Here is an 18,327-nt window from a genome sequence, read left to right as displayed (position 1 = left end):
GCTAGGGGCCCCCACCTCCAAGCTGGGGGGTCATCTCTAAGACAGGGCCCCCCACCTCTAAGCCAGAGGCCCCCACCTCCAAGCCAGGGACCCCCTCGTCTTCAAGCCGGAGGCCCCCATGTCCAAGCTGGGCCCCACAGCTGTGCTCCTCCCTCCCTCTCCCCCGAGCCGGGTCTGGCCCACACACCTCACACAGTCTGCAGCAACCCACTGAGACTCCTCCTGGGGCTTTGCCTGCTCCCTGACACTGGGCTCCAGCCCTGCTGACCCCTGGGGGGTCCTCTGACCACCACACTGGTTACCTTGGGGCCCAGCACTTCCCGGTCTGGGGCGTCCCCATAGTGGCTCCTTCTGCTCCAAGTACATCCCCCCACCCCCAATTCCGCCTGCCCGTCTGGTCTAGGCTAGCTCCCTGGTTTAGGATTTGTCCCCTAGCCCCAGTGGTTAGAACACATGCCCGAGGGCAGGTGCCACAGGCACCAGGTCCGTCCCAGCAGGGCTGGCACGGGCTGGCTGTTCAGTGACGGGGGAATGGGGCCCCAACGACTGGGTCCTGGGTGCCAGGAGGGCCAGGCCTGCCCGCTCGGAGCCGCCTAGCCACAGGGACCTCACAGCAAGGCCGTGGACTCTGCCCTCGAGGCTAGGGAATCACGCGCTCCCCAAATCCGGGAACACTCAACGGTGCTTAAGTCCAAGGTTTCAACAGCCTGGGAGGTTCTCCGGGAGGAGGTGGAATTCTTCAGCAGCTTTTCCTCCTACACAGTCGAGCCAGACCTCCCCACACCAGGAGCAAAGTGTTGTGTGCTGTAACAGGAAAGCTGCCTGGGTCCTGCTGGCTCTGTGACCCCGCTGGGGCCACAGGGGCCCGGGAGAGCCAGGCGGGAAGAGCACTAGGGCTGGTCGGGGGGGTTCAGGGTGAGCCACCACCCCCTCCTCTGCGAGCTGGGACCGTGCAGGCCCTAGCGACACGCCCGCCCCCAGGATCTCTGGGCACAGACGCACAGACGTTCTCATCTCGGTGACTAAGGTATGTGCTGCACGTTTACAAGCAGTAATAAAACGTTCAACACTCTTCACCGGGACTCCGTAAAAACAAGCGATGCCCGGGGTGGGTTCACTGATTCTTTCTGAAATCCTTCCTGGCCCGGTCAACCGGGACTGCGACCAACCAACGAGCATGGTTCCAGCATGAATGTCGATTGCTGGACATGCTTGTCTACATTAAGAGGACAAACCAAGGTGGGAAGGGAGGCCACGCATCAGAAGCCAACTCGCTGGTCCTGGACGCGCGAGACATCCTCGCGAAAGCAAGCGGTAGCTTTCCAATGGGAGGGGCCTCCTCACTTTCCCGTGGATGCGGATGCCACGCCTCAGCCTCCACCCACGAACCAGCGTCTCCCCGTCGCCTTCCCAGGTCCAAACAGTCAACGCAAAGGGAGGCGAGTCCCCGTGCGGCGCGTCCCCGTTTCCACGCTGTGACTGCTTCCCTTGCGGCCGTCCTTCAAGCTGCCAAAGGGACGTCTGTGAGCCAGTGAGCACGTGGTGGGCCGTGCTGCCCGGTAACCACCCAGGCGATTCCCACTTCCCAGACCCCAGAGACGCCAACTGCCTCAGGACCATAATCCGGTCACACAATCCGGGAGGGAGCAACTTCCAGCACTCACCCCTCTGCTTCCGACGTAATTTATCTGAGTTCACACACTCATCTCACTGGCGGCCAGCTCACAGGATTCCTGACACCTTCACAGGCAGCCTTCTGCAGGCCCACGTGAGCAGCTCCAGCACAACGCCGCCCTGACCCTTCGTCGTCTCGAGTGGTCGTGGCCACAGAGGAGCAGGGCTCAGGGAGCACCGTGCCCCCAGGCGCCCTCCTGCTTCCCTGGCACAGCTCAGAGGCAGAGGTCAAACTGAGAGTCCCTGAGATGACCAAGGGGCTTCCCTGGTGGCTCAGCTGGTAAAGAATCCACCTGCAACACAGGAGACCCCGGTTTGATTCCTGGGTCGGGAAGATCCGCTGGAGAAGGGATGGGCTACCCACTCCAGTGTTCTTGGGCTTCCCTGGTGGCTCAGCTGGTAAAGAATCCACCCGCAGTGCGAGAGACCTGGGTTCTCTCCCTGGGTCGGGAAGATCCGCTGGAGAAGGGAACGGCTTCTCAGTCCAGTATTCTGGCCTGGAGAATCCCATGCCCTGTGCAGCCCATGGGGAAAGGCCACCGCGTCCATATGGGTGAGGTTCCCAAAAGAACGCACCGGACCCAAGCCTCTGGGGGGACCCCCAATCGCAGGGCCACTGGCTGGGAGGCTGGGTGGGCACACTACCCTCACACCCTGCCCATCACCTGCCCAGCCCCCTTGGGTCCCCGGGGCCACGGGGTGACACTCCCGTGTCCAACCTCACGCCGTATGAGAGCCCCCGGCCCGTCTGCCCAGGAGACTGAGCGGGCGGGCAGCCCAGCACACTAGCCACACAGCTGTGTAACCCAAACAGAGCGAAGAGGAGGCCCCGAAGCTTAGGTCTGTATTAACCTGCAGTGTATAAACACACTGAGCAATAGGAAACGCGCTCAAGCACTCATTTCTGGTGAAAGCACTCTGCTTCCAAGTCTCCCCCTGCCCTCAGCATCTGGAGGAGATCCTTCCAGCTGGTAGGAAATGCCGTCTGGACTCCCAGTTTTGTCCTGACTTCCTGCCAGCACCGGAGCCCCGCCCCAGGGAGCAGAGAGGGGCTCCGGCCCGCAGCTGTCTGCGAACCAGCTCTGCTCCAGAGGCTCCGCGGCCCACAGTGCTGCCGGACGGAAGGTGCAGGCCTGGGAACCCGGGCGGCATGCGTCTCGGGCGTGGCGGCCACAAGCCTCCCATCACAAGCTCTCCCTTTGTCTTGTAGCGCAAAGCAGCTGTGGCTCTGGGCCAAGAAGGCCATCTTTCTCTGTGGCTTTTGTGGGATCTCAGTTCCCCAACCAGGGACTGAACCCAGGCCCCTGGCAGCAAAGAAGCAGAGCCTTAACCACGAGGCCACAAGGGACATCCGCAGTAAGACACCATATACAAAAACAGGCAGTGGCGGGCACACAATCCTCGATGGGGTCACGGCTGGCTGCCCCTGGTCTCAAGGTGATCAGTGCCCAGCAGAACAAGGACTCTCAAATGGGCCTCATCACCCACCGGCGCCTAACAGGGAACCAGGCCCTCACTCAGCACCAGGGTTCCCCTTCCAGTGGACCCGCCAATCATACACTCAGCTGTGAACCTCGCCACCGTCAAACCTCCTTTAGGAAAGGGGTGTCGGGGAGGCACTGTCCGTGGGGGGGCCAGCAGCCTGGACCGGCCCCAGGGTCCCCGGGGCCAGGAGGTCCCCCCTGAAGTCGACAGCCACCGTCTTCTCCCCCACCCCGGGCCACGTATCCCACCCGAGCAGAGGGGCCAGCCTGCAGCTCTGAAGAGCCCGTCACTGTAGGCCCCCGTGCACACTCAGGGCCCCTTGCTCTGCAGAGACAAGCAGCACAGTGATAAAGTGCCCGTGAAGGCGGGAGCCAGCCCCGCCCCCGCCCCTGCCCGGACCCCCGGCACCCGGCAGCATATGCGCTGCCCTCCCCAGGAAGGCCCCCGGCCTCAGAGCCTCTGCTCGAGGACGAGGGTCCCACGCCGGCCCCACGTCAGCGGGCAGGCCCGGCACGCAGCCTGGCAGAGAATCAGTGGGTGCATTTTAAGGGACATCCTGGCCCCTTTAGGTAAAGCCACGAGGCCTCTGACAGTCCCCGGGGACAGGCCCTCGGCGCCTCCAAAGCCCTGGCCTGCAGCCACTTCCTCTTTGAAAACGAGGCCACAGGTCCTCCCAGAGCCCACCCAGACTCACCCGCAGACCGAGCCCCAGGACATGGACAGGCTCAGCGCGGGGCTGCCGGGCACATCGCCACAAGGGGCTTTCGGCGTGTGAAAACCACCCGGTGCGGGGAAGGTGGAACACACATTTCCTGCTGGGCTGGGCAAGAAGGGAGCTCAGCCCTGGGCAGGGCCTGACGGCACCGGGGCCTGGCTGGCTGCCCTCACCTCACACCATTGCTGTAAAACCCACGTCCAGCGACACAGAAAAGGTCCTTTCCACATTTGCCGCCCAGGTAACCGCCCAGCGTGGTGGCGATCCAGCCTTACGCATGGTCTCCCAGCTGGGCTGACGTACGGCGGGCCACGCAGAAGGACGGGGCGAGCTGGTCTCAGCACCCCCCGAGCGTATCGGGTGCAGGGGACTGCCCGGCATGGCCCCCCACCCGGAGCAGACTTGGAACAGAGAGTGATCGGCAGGCAGTGAAGACCTTACATAGGCTGGGGCAGAGGCCGTCAGGGGTAACGAGAAGGACCGAGCTGCTGGAGCATGTAATGAGCACCTGCTGTGTACCAGGTGCGGCCGGAACAGGGACACAGAGCAGGCAGCTCTGCAGGGGTCAGGCTACACCTCAGGCTGTCAGCTCCACGGAGGGGCCGGGGCTGCAGAGGAATGCCCCCAGACAAAGCGCCCCCGTTACCTGGGGTCACAAGCCAGAAGGACTCGGCGGGCACAGGCGGGCGTGGACGAGGTGCTTGGGTCCATTCGGGGTCACGGTGTGCGGGCAGGGGAAAGAGCAGCCTGACCCGGCCCCGGGCGTGGACCTGTGCAGGGCGCAGACACACCTGTGGAAGGGTGAGGGCCGGAAGACCCGGCACGGCCCGCCCTTTCCTACCAGACACCTTCTGGAGAAGAGGCACAGCGCGCTCCCCTGTCCCACCTCACTCAGTCCTCCCACAGCCTCCAGGCCTGGCGCAGACTGAGCGCTTAATAAACAGTTCAGTTGAGTTGCTCAGTCGTGTCTGACTCTTTGCAATCCCATGAATCACAGCATGCCAGGCCTCCCTGTCCATCACCAACCCCCGGAGTTCACTCAGACTCACGTCCATCGACTCAGTGATGCCATCCAGCCATCTCATCCTCTGTCGTCCCCTTCTCCTCCTGCCCCCAATCCCTCCCAGCATCAGAGTCTTTTCCAATGAGTCAACTCTTCGCATGAGGTGGCCAAAGTACTGGAGTTTCAGCTTTAGCATCAATCCTTCTAAAGAACACCCAGGGCTGATCTCCTTCAGAATGGACTGGTTGGATCTCCTTGCAGTCCAAGGGACTCTCAAGAGTCTTCTCCAACACCACAGTTCAAAAGCATCAATACTTCAGCGCTCAGCCTTCTTCACAGTCCAACTCATAAATCCATACATGACTACTGGGAAAACCATAGCCTTGACTAGATGACCTTTGTTGGCAAAGTAATGTCTCTGCTTTTTTATATGCTGTCTAGGTTGGTCATAACTTTTTTCCCAAGGAGTGTCTTTAATTTCATGGCTGCAGTCACCATCTGCAGTGATTTTAGAGCCCATAAAATAAAGTCTGTCAGTGTTTCCACTGTTTCCCCATCTATTTGCATGAAATGATGGGCCCGGATGCCATGATCTTAGTTTTCTGAATGTTGAGCTTTAAGCCAACTTTTTCACTCTCCTCCTTCACTTTCATCAAGAGGCTCTTTAGTCCTTCTCTTTCTGCCGTAAGGGTGGTGTCATCCGCGTAGCTGCTACTGTCCCTGTGCCTCCCCTTCTTAATGCGACGGGGAAAGCGAGGTTCAGAGGGGGAGGTCACAGCTTCTAGAGTGATGATGGAGCCCAGGGTCTCCCCTCTCCAGCCCTGCCAGCCCACCGGGACCTGCCGGTGGGACCAGGGAGCCAGGCTCCCAGAGGCCCGGCCTACTCAGCAGCAGGGCTGGGGGTTCGCCGTGTTCTCAGCAAACACCCTGATTTTCAGCATGCACGCCCAGAAGCATAAACCACAGCCATGGAGACCACGGAAAACATGCAGCAGTTCCTCAAAACACTAAAACCGGGACCACCATACAATCCACCAATTCCGTGCCTGGGTATAGACGGGAAAGAACTGAAAGCAGGGACTCAAACAGACGCCGGCACGCCCAAGCTCAGAGCAGCCCGAACGAAGAAGCAGCCCAAGGGTCCTCAGCCCACGGGCCGTCCCTGCCAACAGGGGAATGTCACTCAGCCTCAAGCAGGAAGGGAGCACTGAGACAGACTGCAGCCAGAGGCCCCGAGGACCGCAGGCTCGGTGAGGCCAGCAGGTCACAGAGGACAAAGACCGTGCGATCCACTCACACGAAGCTCTGGGGAGGCAGAGCCCCGGGATGGAGAGCGGATGGCGGCGGCCGGGGGCTGCGGCAGGCGAGGCGGAGCGAGTGCTAAACAGGGACAGAGTTTCAGTTTGGGAAGAGGAAAAAGTTCCAAAGATTAACTGTACAGGAAGCACAGCGCGAGTGCACTGAATGCCACTGAGCTGCACACTCCGCTTTATTATTATCTGGTGACAACGCCGTGCAGCATGTGAGGTCTCAGTTCCCTGACCGGGGGTGGAACCTGCACCCCTGCCGTGGACCCACTAGACCACCAGGGGAGTCCCTGAACTGTGCACTTTAAAACAGTAAGCCGTGTGGTCGCTATCGTTTAGTCTCTAAGTCGTGTCCGACTCTTTGCAGCCCCGTGGACTGCAGCCCACCAGGCTCCTCGGCCTGTGGGATTCCCCAGGCAATGATGCTGGAGTGGGTTGCCCTTTCCTCCTCCAGGGGATCTTCCTGACCCAGGGATCAAACCTGTGTCTCTCTCTTTGCAGGCAGATTCTGTACACTTGTGCCATCAGGGAAGCCCCTAAGTCATATGTATATTTCGCCCAATATTTATGTCGTATTTTATTCATATGTATTATGTGTATTTTGCCATATTTATGCAAACAGAGAAAGCGAGGGAGAAAAGAGAGGGCACACCAAACTCTAAAATAATCTATAAATCTAATGTGGTCCCCCGAAAAAAATAACAAGGTTTCAGAGAAAGCAAGACAAGCCGCGTCTACAGCTCATGAGGAGAAATAAGCCAAACAGCCGGGAAAACTCTGACAAGCACGAGTGAGGAGGGAGACCGGCAGACTGGCCTTGCCGTGGAGTAAAACACGATGGAGGGACTTCCCTCGTGGTCCAGTGGCTAAGACTCCACACTCCCAGTGCGGGGGGCCCAGGCTCGATCCCTGGTCAGGGAACTACAATCCCACGTGCCACAAATCAGACCCGACACAGGCCGATATATAATTAAAAAAATAAATAAAAGACCACACAGCTACAGTCAGGAGTTGACAGCGTGATGACAGCCCATGAATACTGGACGGGGCCACGAAACAAATCGGCAGAAACAGATCCAGACTGAACTGGGGTCAAAGGGGCCTCCTAGGCCGGAGGAGACACAGCCTTCAGCAAATGCAAAGATAACCCTGGAGCCACATCTCACACCCTCCCCAAAACACTCAAAATGGACCAAAGACTTGAGTGTAAAATAAAGAAGGCTGCAAAGGAGCCGGGAGTCGGGGGTTGGTACTCAGATCCTGGGGCTGGACAGGGTCTTGCCAAGCAAGAAACACAACACATGATAAAAAAGAAGACAGATTACCCTAAAAACACATTTCCACAAGGTAAAAGCCTCCACCAGGAGTCAAATATAAATGCTAACACAGGCAAAAATATTTGCAACACATATTATGAAAGATTAATTTGTCTAACTTTGAAAAACAGCCCTGGAGGAAAACAGCCAAGAGATATACAGAGTCCACAGCAAAAGAAAACAAACAGTCCTTAAGCACATGAAATGGTGATTAACCTTCACTTACAAAGAGAAAAACAGAAATTAAGATTACACGGGGAAGCCATTTCCTGAACAGATTGGCAGAGACGCAGCGTGTGGGTGAGACCACGAGGAGGCGGGGTCCCCCAGCGGGGGGTGGAGCGGAGGGCAATTCTGCAAAATCCAGTCAAATCACACTTCCGCTTCCAGGAGTGTCACCTACTCACACTTGCAAAATGACGTGCAGCGAGGCCGTTTCATACAGCATGCACCAGCTACCTGCCTGCAGTGGGGTCCTTGCGAGTGGGTGTCCCCCCAACCTGAGTCCTGGGACTATGTGGGGGGAGAGGGCACGTGGGAGAGAGACCCAGCAGGGGCTTCAGCCCTTCTGAACAGACTTCGTGCGTGTGTGGACCAGACCGTGTCAACGAGGTTCAAAATTAAGGTTTTAAAATAACAAATAGAAAGGGTTCAAACGAAACGGAGAAAGAGCTAAAAACGCCCTCACTCAGCACAGCAGGGGCCTCTCTCCCGCTGCTCAGAGCGAGGTCCAGCAGCCTGGGGGTCCCCAAGACCCTTCCAGGACACCCAGGAGGTCAGATCTACTGAGTGGCAATCCTGAGACACCCTGTGCTTCCCAGACTGGTCCTCCCGGTGGGTGTGGGGGTGTGATGGGTGTGGGGGTGTGATGGGCATGGGGGTGTGACGGGTGTGGGGCTGTGATGGGTGTGGGGACTGGAGAACCCAGCCGTCTGCAACTGACCAGACCTCGTCAAGGCAAAACCACCGGTTCCCCTTCATTAATTTCCCCCATTTTGGGAAAACTAGTGATTTTTTTAAAAAAGTAAAAATACACTACGTTAATGTGTAAGGGGTTTACAGTGGGCTCTGCTGCTGCTGCTAAGTCGCTTCAGTCGTGTCCGACTCTGTGCGACCCCCAGGCTCCCCCATCCCTGGGATTCTCCAGGCAAGAACACTGGAGTGGGTTGCCATTTCCTTCTCCAATGCATGAAAGTGAAAAGTGAAAGTGAAGTCGCTCAGTCGTGTTCAACTCTTAGCGACCCCATGGACTGCAGCCCACCAGGCTCTTTCGTCCGTGGGATTTCCCAGGCAAGACTACTGGAGTGGGTTGCCATTGCCTCCTCCATTACAGGGGGCAGTTTTTGATACATCAGCATTTGTAAATTTCCTAGCTTAATTTCTAACACAGGAAAGAGCAATAGATACATCTCACACAAGCAGACTTTCTGGTGACTTCGCTAACACACGAGCAGAGGGGTTCCAAGACTGGAGCCTGAGACCCCTCGGCCTGTCCCGGGGATGCGGGGAAGGGCTGCAGGCACAGCTTGGACACGGTACCCAGAGGGCGCCCCCACCAGCATGAGGCGCCCAGGACCCCAGCCCTAGCCTTTGAGCAGCTGAACCTGGGCACCAGCAGGGGGCTGTGTCCACAGACATAACCCAAGATGCAGGGGTAGGGGGTGGGGGATAGAGGCAGAGAGTCGGCCACACGTGCGAAGCAGCCTGGCCAGCCAGCCTGGCCTGGACCCCACGCCCACCCCCGGCCCCCGTGTGCCCTGCAGAGTGGCCCAGGGTCTCACACACACCACACCCTGGCCCAGGCTCCTCGGTGGGGGTGGGGGGCCGTGGGCTGGAGGCTCGGCACCAGGAGAGAGCGTGGCCTCTCAGGTGGGGGTGGGGGGCGTTGAGCCATCCTGCCCTGAGGAGAGACCCTCACAGGGACCTAACATCCTGCCACAGGAGAGCGGCAGGTGGGTGCCGGGCTCAACCGACACCTGTGGGCACAGTTACAAGCTGGAGACAGGGTTCTCCAGACCCCCGGAGCTGCCCGTCTGGAGAAATTGAGGCGTGCAACAGCCCGTTTCCAAAAGAGGTGCTCTGGAAAGAACGATTCGGTGGCTAAAGGGCTCCTCCACCTGCAGGACCCTGGGACAAATCGTCTTGTAAATGACAAGCCGTCCCTGAGCCAGGCAGCTGAGACTACAACTCTTCACTTTACAGGAAATTCCACGGGGAGAGCGCATCGCTGGCAGCAAGATGCACCTGGGGTTCTCCTGACCCGGCCTCGAGCGGAGGGCCCCGCGTGGGCAGCGCCTTCGGATAGTCGCTTTCTTGAACGGGGGATTAAAGCAGAGCAAGTCCTCGCTCCGGGAGGACAGACGTGCGGACACCACCGGCCCACGTGGCTACAATGCTTCAGGCAGCTCAAGTGTGCACACGGTTGAAGCTCCGTCCAGAGAACCAAGACACGAAAAGCGCAGGTTACAGCACCAGGAGACATCAGCTCTCAGTAACCCAAAGCACAGCTATGAAGGTAACGGCTCGGGGTCTGATGATGCGACCGCTCACACACACACAGGCCCCTCCACCTGGGCAGCTCCAGGGCAGGACTGACCACACAGGACTGGCCCCCAGGTTCCACCAATCTGCTGGGGATCCGCTAGTCTCAGGGCGTCCTGACCTGACTCCACCTCTCAACCGGCCGACCCCGCACGGCCTGTGTCACAGCGCTTCATCGTAGGCCGAGCAGGGGCACGTAAAGGGTCTCTCACATCAGGCTGTGCACAGACAGGGCCCCACACCTTGTCAGCTAGAATCTTCGGGCAACGAAAACCAATGAGCAAGACAGAGACCACCCCCGCCCCACCTCCCCCCGACACCACGTTCCCGGACTCCACCTACCACAGCAGAAGAGAACTAAATGGCTCGCTAGCATTTTCAAAGCCTGATCGCAAAAACATGGCCACTGACAAACCCTTAATGTGCTAAAAAATCATACCCATCGGAACATGCCACGTCCTGCTGCATCTGAAAGACGAGTTAGAAAAGCAGATAAAATGGATAAAAACCTCCACTCTCTATAAACTTGGCCCCAGAAGAGTAGCCTGCAAATACAGCTGCCCTTGTTTTCGTCCTAACTGAAACCCAGCAGAAACCCGAGGGCGCTCACTCAGGGTTCCCCCAGACCCGCGTCAGCACAGCTCACCACACGTCCTCACCCACGCGCCGCAGGGGCTCTGATCGCCTCTCGAGGAAAACTGGACGTGCCACGGAAACAGAGTCCCGGGCAGCCTGCGGGCTCCAGGCTCCCGATCCTGCCGGGACCCGCCGGCCCCGGGCAGCCGGGCTGGTCTGCCCAGGGGGCTCCCGCGCCCACACCCGGCCAGGCCACCAACACCAAAGCATCAAGGCACATGCTCGCCGGCTGGAGCCACTTCAGAAGCCTCCCAGCCCACGGCCGAGGGGCCGGAAGGTCTGGTCCCGCATTCCCCAGGGAGGGCAGGACTCAGGGAGAGCAGGCGTGGACGCCTGGCTTAACCAGACGGACAGGTTTCCGGTCCCACCTGGGGAGGCGGCTGGGCCACCCTGCAGCTCAATCAGGAGACCTCAGCAACAGCTGGAAAGGCCCTGAGATGACAAGACAAGGCCGCCTTCCGGGCCTGCCTCTCAACTCCGAAAGGGAACAGAATCCCACCAACTGGCTCAGCGGAGAAGACAGGAAGACCTACAAAGCCCTGCCAAGCACCCTGGCACCGCCCCCCGCCCCGAGCTCCGGGAGGCCCAGCCCCACCACCCCCAGGAGAGGGGTGAGGCGCCTGCAATTATCACGCAGGTGCTGCGGCAGGCGACCCGTGGCCCCGCAGGAGACGCGGCCCAGACCCCCGTCACTCCCTCACACGCATCTGGGCGGGCTGACAGCCCTGGCCCATCCCTGTGATGGAAGAGGGAAGACTGCAAGGCTGGGTCTCGTCACGGGGAGCTGGGCTGGGCACCCGGCAGCCTGTCCGGGGAGGTGTGGGGGACGCTGTGGCCACTCGGCCCCCAAGCCCCTCTCAGAGCGCTGGACCCGCGCACGCATGACCCTGACCGTGTCCACAGAGAGCCCTGCCCTCCAGTCCAGACGCCGGGGACCTGGGCTCAGCGTGAAGGGCTGGGGGTGGCCGGGCCCCTCACCAGGAGGCCGGCCCATCCTTCCCCACCGCGAGGCCCCAGCCTGGCTGCCCCTTTCCCAGACAAGCCCACAAACAGGGTAGCGGGAGCATCTCACACCAGAGACCCGGGAGACCTGGCTTGGCTGCTGGCCGTGGGCAAAGGGCCCATCACCCGTCATCCGCGCCAGGCGGGCAGTACCGGGTGGTGCTGCAGGCCGGGGATTCTCTGCATTCACACAGGGAACCCTCGATGACCCGGGGGGCGGTGAGCCAGAAGAGCTGCTCCCCTGGTGACCGCTTGTGTGGCGCAGGCCAGGGGGTGCACATAGGGTGGGTGTCGGCCCCCGGAAACAAGGGAGCTGAGGGCACACAGCTGAGGTCTGAGGCTCAGCGACGGGGGGGGGAGTCCGGAAGGCCCCAGCATCTGGTGGTGAGCTCGAGGGTGCCTGTTATATTAAAAGCTACGAAGTAAACAGACCAGAGGTCCTGCGTGACCAGAGACGGCTGCACACCATGACCCAAGGGCTGTGACATCCCCGATTCAAAGCACCTGCGGTCCCAAGACAGGAAAAAAAGAAGATCTGGCCCACAAGTCTCCCCTGCAAAGTCCCCTTGAAGCCCATACACTCTGCTCCAGAAACTCGGTCTCACAGGGCAGCGCATCCTGCCACCTGCCCCCCGAGTCCGGCGGCCAAGCAGCTGAGAGGCCCCCGGACCATCTGCTGGACGGACCAGAGCCACTGGATCCTCTACTGCATCCGTCTGAAGGCCTCGCGTTAAGGATGCTCACAAGCAGGCTCTCCTGCAGGGAAACTTCTAGCTAAAGCTGTGTTTAGAGAGAAAAAAGAGTTGGCAGGTGGAAATCCAGCCACAGCTCGTCAGAATTCAGCCTCAAGTCAGAATCCATGAGGACTTTTTAAACATCTCCAAAAGACTGACCTCTGCGCTGGCTGATGTGTGTGTGTTTGTTGCTCGGTCGTGTCTGACTCTTTGCAACCCCATGGACTGTAGCCCACCAGGCTCCTCTGCCTAAGGGATTTCCCAGGCAAGAATACTGGAGTAAGTTGCCATTTCCTTCTCCAGGGGATCTTACTGACCCAAGGATCGAACCCAACTCTCCAGCAATGCAGGCAGATTCTTCACCTTCTGAGCCACCAAGGAAGTCCCTGGGTAAAGACGAGGGTCTACAAACCAGGCAACAAGGTCTCCATGTTACTCAGGCAGGAACAGTATTTGTAACCATCTGAAAACAGTGAAGACAAAATCGATTCTTTATGTTTGTGTTGCAATGATTTTTTTTTAAAAAACTGACATGGAGAGAATTCTAATTTAGGTTATGTTGGTGCACAAAAATAATCCCAGAGTAGGGTTCATATCTTCTAATTACACAGAATTTAGGACAAAACATTCATGCAAGTGATTCTGAAATACTTTATAAATAGGTCACCATCGGCTCTTTCTATTGCCAGGAGTTTTAAACTCAGCACAGCAGGGTCAGCCTGTGTGTGCAGACCCAGTGACAGGCAGGGGCCTGCAGTACCCTCCCATGGTGCCAGCCACGTCCTGGGCTGGCTGAGGACCAGACTGACAGTTTGTAAAAGCCAGTGGGAGGGCTGGTCTGAGAAATGTAAGCCTAGGGCTTCCAGGTGGCGCTGGTGGTAAAGAACCCACCTGCCAACGCAGGAGACCTAAGAGATGTGGGTTTAATCCCTGGGTCAGGAAGATCCCCTGGAAAAGTGCATGGCAACTCACTCCAGTATTCTTGTCTGGGGAGTCCCATGGACAGAGGAGCCTGGCGGGCACGGTCCACGGGGTCACAAAGAGTCAGACATGACAGAAATGACTCGGCACACGTGCAAGGAATGCAGAGACTCTCAGGACGGAAACCCGCTGGTGGAGAAGGCGGCAGGCCCCCCCGCCCCGGTCTGCTCCCAGCCGAACATGACACGGGCAGGCACGAAACCCAACCCGGCCGGGCCCGCCCTGAGCGGCCGAGTCAGCGTGAGGCCTGGGCACGGCGTCCTCACTGCAAGGACTCAGTGCCAGCAACTCACTTCAGTGGTAGTGCTTTTTTCCTTTTTTTTTCTTTTTTTTTTCCTGACATGAACCATTTTTAAAGTCTTTATTCAGTTTGTTACAGTATTGTCTCTGTTTTTTATGTTTCAGTTTCTCGGCCACCTGAGGCATGTGGGATCCCAGCTCCCCGAGCAGGGATTGAACCCACTCCCTGCGCACTGGAAGCCAAGTCTTAACCGCTGAACCACCAGGGAAAGCCCTACTCCGTATTTCTAATCACAAAGTTAAGGGGCTAATTATCAAAGATACACACTTGTGTAACTTAAAAGGAGAATGACGGTCAACTCAAGTCAGTGAGGTGGGGAGTCTGGGGGGACGAGCGCCAGCTGGGCCCCCCCCCAGCACACCCTGATGCCCTCGGCCAAGCGCCGGGCCCACCAGGGCCCACGGTTAGTGTCCCATCAACGCCACGGGCAGGAGGCGGGTAGGACTCGGACCTCCTGGGGGTCTACCCAGGGACCTCAGCCTGGCCCTATTTAGATCTGGTAAACGTGGGCCCAAACCCACACAATCCACTATCTGACACAGCAGCGTTCAGTCCTGAATCAGATAACCAAGAGGAAGAGGCTTTCCCAACTGTGTGGGCCATCCCCTCATCAGGAGCCCTCTGACCCCCACTCACTCACCTGCCAAGCAGAGACAAGGTGGCCCCTTCCAGGGTGGCTGTAGTGGGGGGCAGCCATCCACACACACCCCCTGGCCCCACCAAGGGGGGTCCTTGCCCAGGGCACCCTCAGGTAGTCTGCCTGCTGCCCTCTGGCCAGCCTGGGCCCCACCCCATCCCTCTGGGCTGGTGAGGAGGGTTCCCCAACATCCCCAGGCTCCTCTGAAGACAGCCGGTTCCCCCACGGCAGAGGCGGCTGCCTGATGCAGACCATCACGTGGAGGCTTCTCCATGGCTGGCGAGCAGCCATGTCTCCTCCCGCCTCCAGCGGGCCGGTTTCTCGCCAACGTGGATGGACCCTGGCACCCTGGAGGCCTGACCCCCCTTCCAGGCGCTGCCAGGGGGCCTTCCCAGAGGCCTCTGCTCCTCGCCTGCCAGGCAGAGGCGGGGATGTGGGCGGTCACGTGGGCTCCTGGCCGTGCGCGCTCTGTCCTTCCCACCTGCAGGCAGGTGCCCGGGGCTGGAAGAAGCCCATGAGGGTTACTGGGGCAGACACGCGTGCCAGGCCCTGCCCGCCCCGGAGTCACAGTCTTAGATGTCCAGCTTCACAGGCGATACTCGGGCCGAGCCCAGCACCTCGCCCCCCAGACCAGCACTGGTCACCGTTCCCCCGGGACGAAGGCTGCCACGGAAGGAGCAGTAGGCACGGGGTGGTCCCCGCGGCCTGACCCGCCCTCCTGGGCCATCCTGCCAGCAGCTCCACCCGTGACCCCACCTTGGGCCCAGAGCTCGCTGCCTGTTGACTCAGGTTTCACTTCCTCTCCCCCAAAGCTGCTTGGCGGCAGTGAAGCCACACGTCTGCTGAGAGCAGGGTGAACCTCAGTCCTCTAAACCCCCGCTCCCGCTCCAGCACCCATAGGTCCCTGCCGCCACCTGCCCCCTCCAGCCCTCCCCGACTCTCGGATGCTGACGTGGCCACGCATGTCCCAGCTGCCTCCAACAGTGGTTGTGAAACAAGACGCTTTTCCCCTGATCCAGAAGGTACTCACCTAACAGGATGGATGGGGAGGGGCAGGACCTGGGGGCATGCCGCGGGGGAACACCCCCTACCGCAGGCAGCACCAGGCACACGCCCTCAGGGGGACCGCCCATCCAGGCAGTCTCCCCCCGACCTTCCTCTCTGGATGGACTAGGAGAAGGGCTGCAGACACCAACCCCTGGACGCCGAGGCCGGCATAGGACCCCAGGGGCACGGCCAGGGGATCGGGGAGGGGGACATCGCAAGGCTCAGCCTGCAGAGATGGGGGCGGCAGCCCCCACCTGGCCCACCCCCGGCCCGTACCCCCCCAGGGCTCCACCCCTGGGACCCCGCACCTGCGAGATGACTCACACCCTCTCAAGGCACAGCTATCAGCAGCATGAGCGTCCGAACCCAGTTCTTCTAAGAGAGAGATTCCGTTGATACCGGAGGTTGGTGTGTTTTCTCAATGACTCAAGTTGCATCAGAGTTCTAAATGCCAAGCTCCTGCCCAAGGCCACCGCTGACACCCATCTCCTGGCCTCTGCCACCCCAGGAGCCCTCCGGGCATGCCCCCCCCCACCTCAGCCATCACTGCTCAGACCAGGCTCCACCCAGGGGTGTGGCACAGCACCCACCACACAGACCCCATCCCGGGGTAGCTGTGACCCCACAGATGACTGCAGTCAGCCCGAAGCTCCGCAGTCGGAGACGGGGAAACATGTGTCCAGCTGAGTATCCCCTGGCGGCTGCCTCTGGCTGTCATGGGGGACCCTGCAGACCCTCACACATGAACCAGGAAGCAGATGGGATGGGGGCGGCATGGCAAGGAGCTGGGTGGGGGCACCCAGCAGGGGAGGGGGGCAGTGAGCAGGGAGAGCCGGCCAACAGGACTGCAGCAGGTGGCCTCCAACAGGGCAGGGGGCTCACTCCCGGGCAGCTCCCGCACCCAGGGCAGCCCCCGCCCGCTGAGCCCCTGGCCAGCTCTCCCCACCTCCTCAATGCCCCCTCGCAGGACCAGGGGACGCGTGGCAGCATCTTGGTGAGGGCCCAGCCCCACAGTAGGGGGACAAGCGCCTTCAGGGTGCTCAGCTGAGGGGGCGGGGAAGGGACAGACGGCCATGTGCCAGCCATGTGTCCCACAGGCCCGCCCCCAGTGTGGCCCGGAACCCAGGCCTGCCAGAGGGGTAACCACATGCTAGCGGGGTCTCCAGTAACTTTGGAGAGGGGCTGACCTTGGGTAGACTGACCCAGGCCAGCTCCCGCCTCTCCCAGGAAGGGTGACATGGTGACCTACAGGTATAGACGGCACTGCGTGAGCAGGGCCTCCCCACGCGTGTAGACAGCACTGTCCACACCCAGCCTGGCCTACAACACGTGGTGCATGGGAACCGAGACGCTGAACCACGCACAGAGGCCAGCCGGGGTCCTGTCCACGGTCCCCACCATGTTATTAAGAGGGACACCCGCGGCTCTAGGCTTCTTCCGAGCCTGCCCAGGTGGGCAGGCCCCTTTGCTCTGAAGGGCTAAGCCAGCAAACCCCCGGCCGGGACCAGGGTGCCTGCCCCCTGCCCACCAGCTCAGCCCTAAAAAGGCGGGCACCCAGCCACTGCTCACTGCCCCACCTGCCCGGGGTCTGCTCAGCAGCCTCCAGCCACCCCGCCCGGCCCCCAGGCCAACACACGGGTAGACGGAGCCCTGCCGGAGCCCTGCCGAAGCCGGCCTGAGGCCCGAGAAAGCCTGAGCGGAACTCCCCCAGTCCTCTCCTTCCCAGAAAGGGACCCGGCCTCCGAGCCCCGGCCCTGCTCCGCTGTGAGTGCCCAGGCCCGCCAGCGTCTGAGTCAAGCTCCAAGGGGTTCGGCCGGCAGCCCTTCTCCTCATGCAGACGAGGCCGGGCCTCCAGGCTGTGTTCAAAGCTGGCTCCACGTTCACATTTCAAAGGGATGCCACGACTGTGCCTGTCCCCACAGGCTGGGGCGGGGGGGTGACCGGGCACGGCAGGGAGCCCCCCAGTTCCCTTTCTCTCTTCCTGCAGACCTCCTGTGGAAGGCTGCAGCCCCCTAGCCTCTGCAGGGCCCGTGCACTGCGCGGCAAGTGTTCCGTGCCGAACAGCAAGGACCGGGACGAGCGGGAGCTGCATGCACACAGCACTCCAGCCCTTGAAGCCACTCCCCAGGGCCCGGGACAAGGCTGACCCGGCTCTGCAGATATGCTGGAACTGAGGGGTTACGTCAAAGGATGGCGAACGAGGGGGCCGGGTCTCCTGCTGCTGGAACGAAACTGACTCATCAGCGAGGGGCGACTGCAGCCTGGATCACTGGAAGGAGCTCACGTCTCACTGAGCGCAGACGCGGGCGGCCACACACAGGAGCGGCTGCAGGTGTGCGCATGCCCACACTGTCTGCGCCCTGCTCCGCCAGCTGAGTGGGCCCAGGGCAGCGACACCCTGGCAGCCGAGCTCGGGCCGGGCCTGGATCTTGGTTTCCGAAACCGTCCTCCACTGAGAGGAGAACTGGCCGATTCCAGGGCTGGGAGCACCCGTCGGGCCGGGAGGAAGGAAGGAGCTGCCCAAATCGCCCCACGTTGACGGGGGCTCGTCAACAAAACCCAGGAGCCTCCTGGAAGAGTTCCCAGCGGCCCCACGCAAGAAGTAAAGTGGAACCGCACTGGAACTCAAGGCATAAAATAAGTACATGTGATTCCACACTGACGTTAGAAACGACCGAACAAACGAATAAACGAGGGAGAAGAGACAAGTCCCCGTTCAAAAGGTTCCAAATCACTCACAGACACCCTGTCCTCAAACCTTCCTTCCGAGAAGGACGGCACTGACAGAGGGGAAAGGGTCCGTCTACATCACCTGGGCGACCGCGGCCAGCATCACAGGGACCAGTCACGTTGACGGCACGCGCCCTGATGGGGTGGGGTGAGGGCCCCTCACCTCTCTGCTCTTCCTTCCAAAACCCACGACCCCCGTCTAACCCGGAGGAAAACAT

The 18,327-nt window shown here is 60.3% G+C and overlaps 1 protein-coding gene across 3 annotated transcripts in view; it reads right to left on the bottom strand.

Moving 5' to 3' along the window:
* Window positions 1–18,327, bottom strand: part of GRAMD4 (GRAM domain containing 4) — a 66,239-nt gene that overhangs the window by 40,921 nt on the left and 6,991 nt on the right. Inside the window, exon 1 of one of the 3 annotated variants that reach the window (XM_005207531.5) lies at window positions 1,665–2,006. The exons of the other annotated variants lie outside the window; for them this stretch is intronic. The gene's annotated coding sequence lies outside the window, so the exon portion shown is untranslated. Of the gene's footprint in view, window positions 1–1,664; window positions 2,007–18,327 lie in introns of those variants that run through there. 3 annotated transcript variants of the gene reach the window in all.

This window comes from Bos taurus, chromosome 5 (assembly GCF_002263795.3).
Source record: "Bos taurus isolate L1 Dominette 01449 registration number 42190680 breed Hereford chromosome 5, ARS-UCD2.0, whole genome shotgun sequence".
Lineage (NCBI taxonomy): Eukaryota > Metazoa > Chordata > Mammalia > Artiodactyla > Bovidae > Bos > Bos taurus.
The sequence above is the reverse complement of the archived record's forward strand: the minus strand, read 5'-3'. Positions and strand labels throughout refer to the sequence as shown.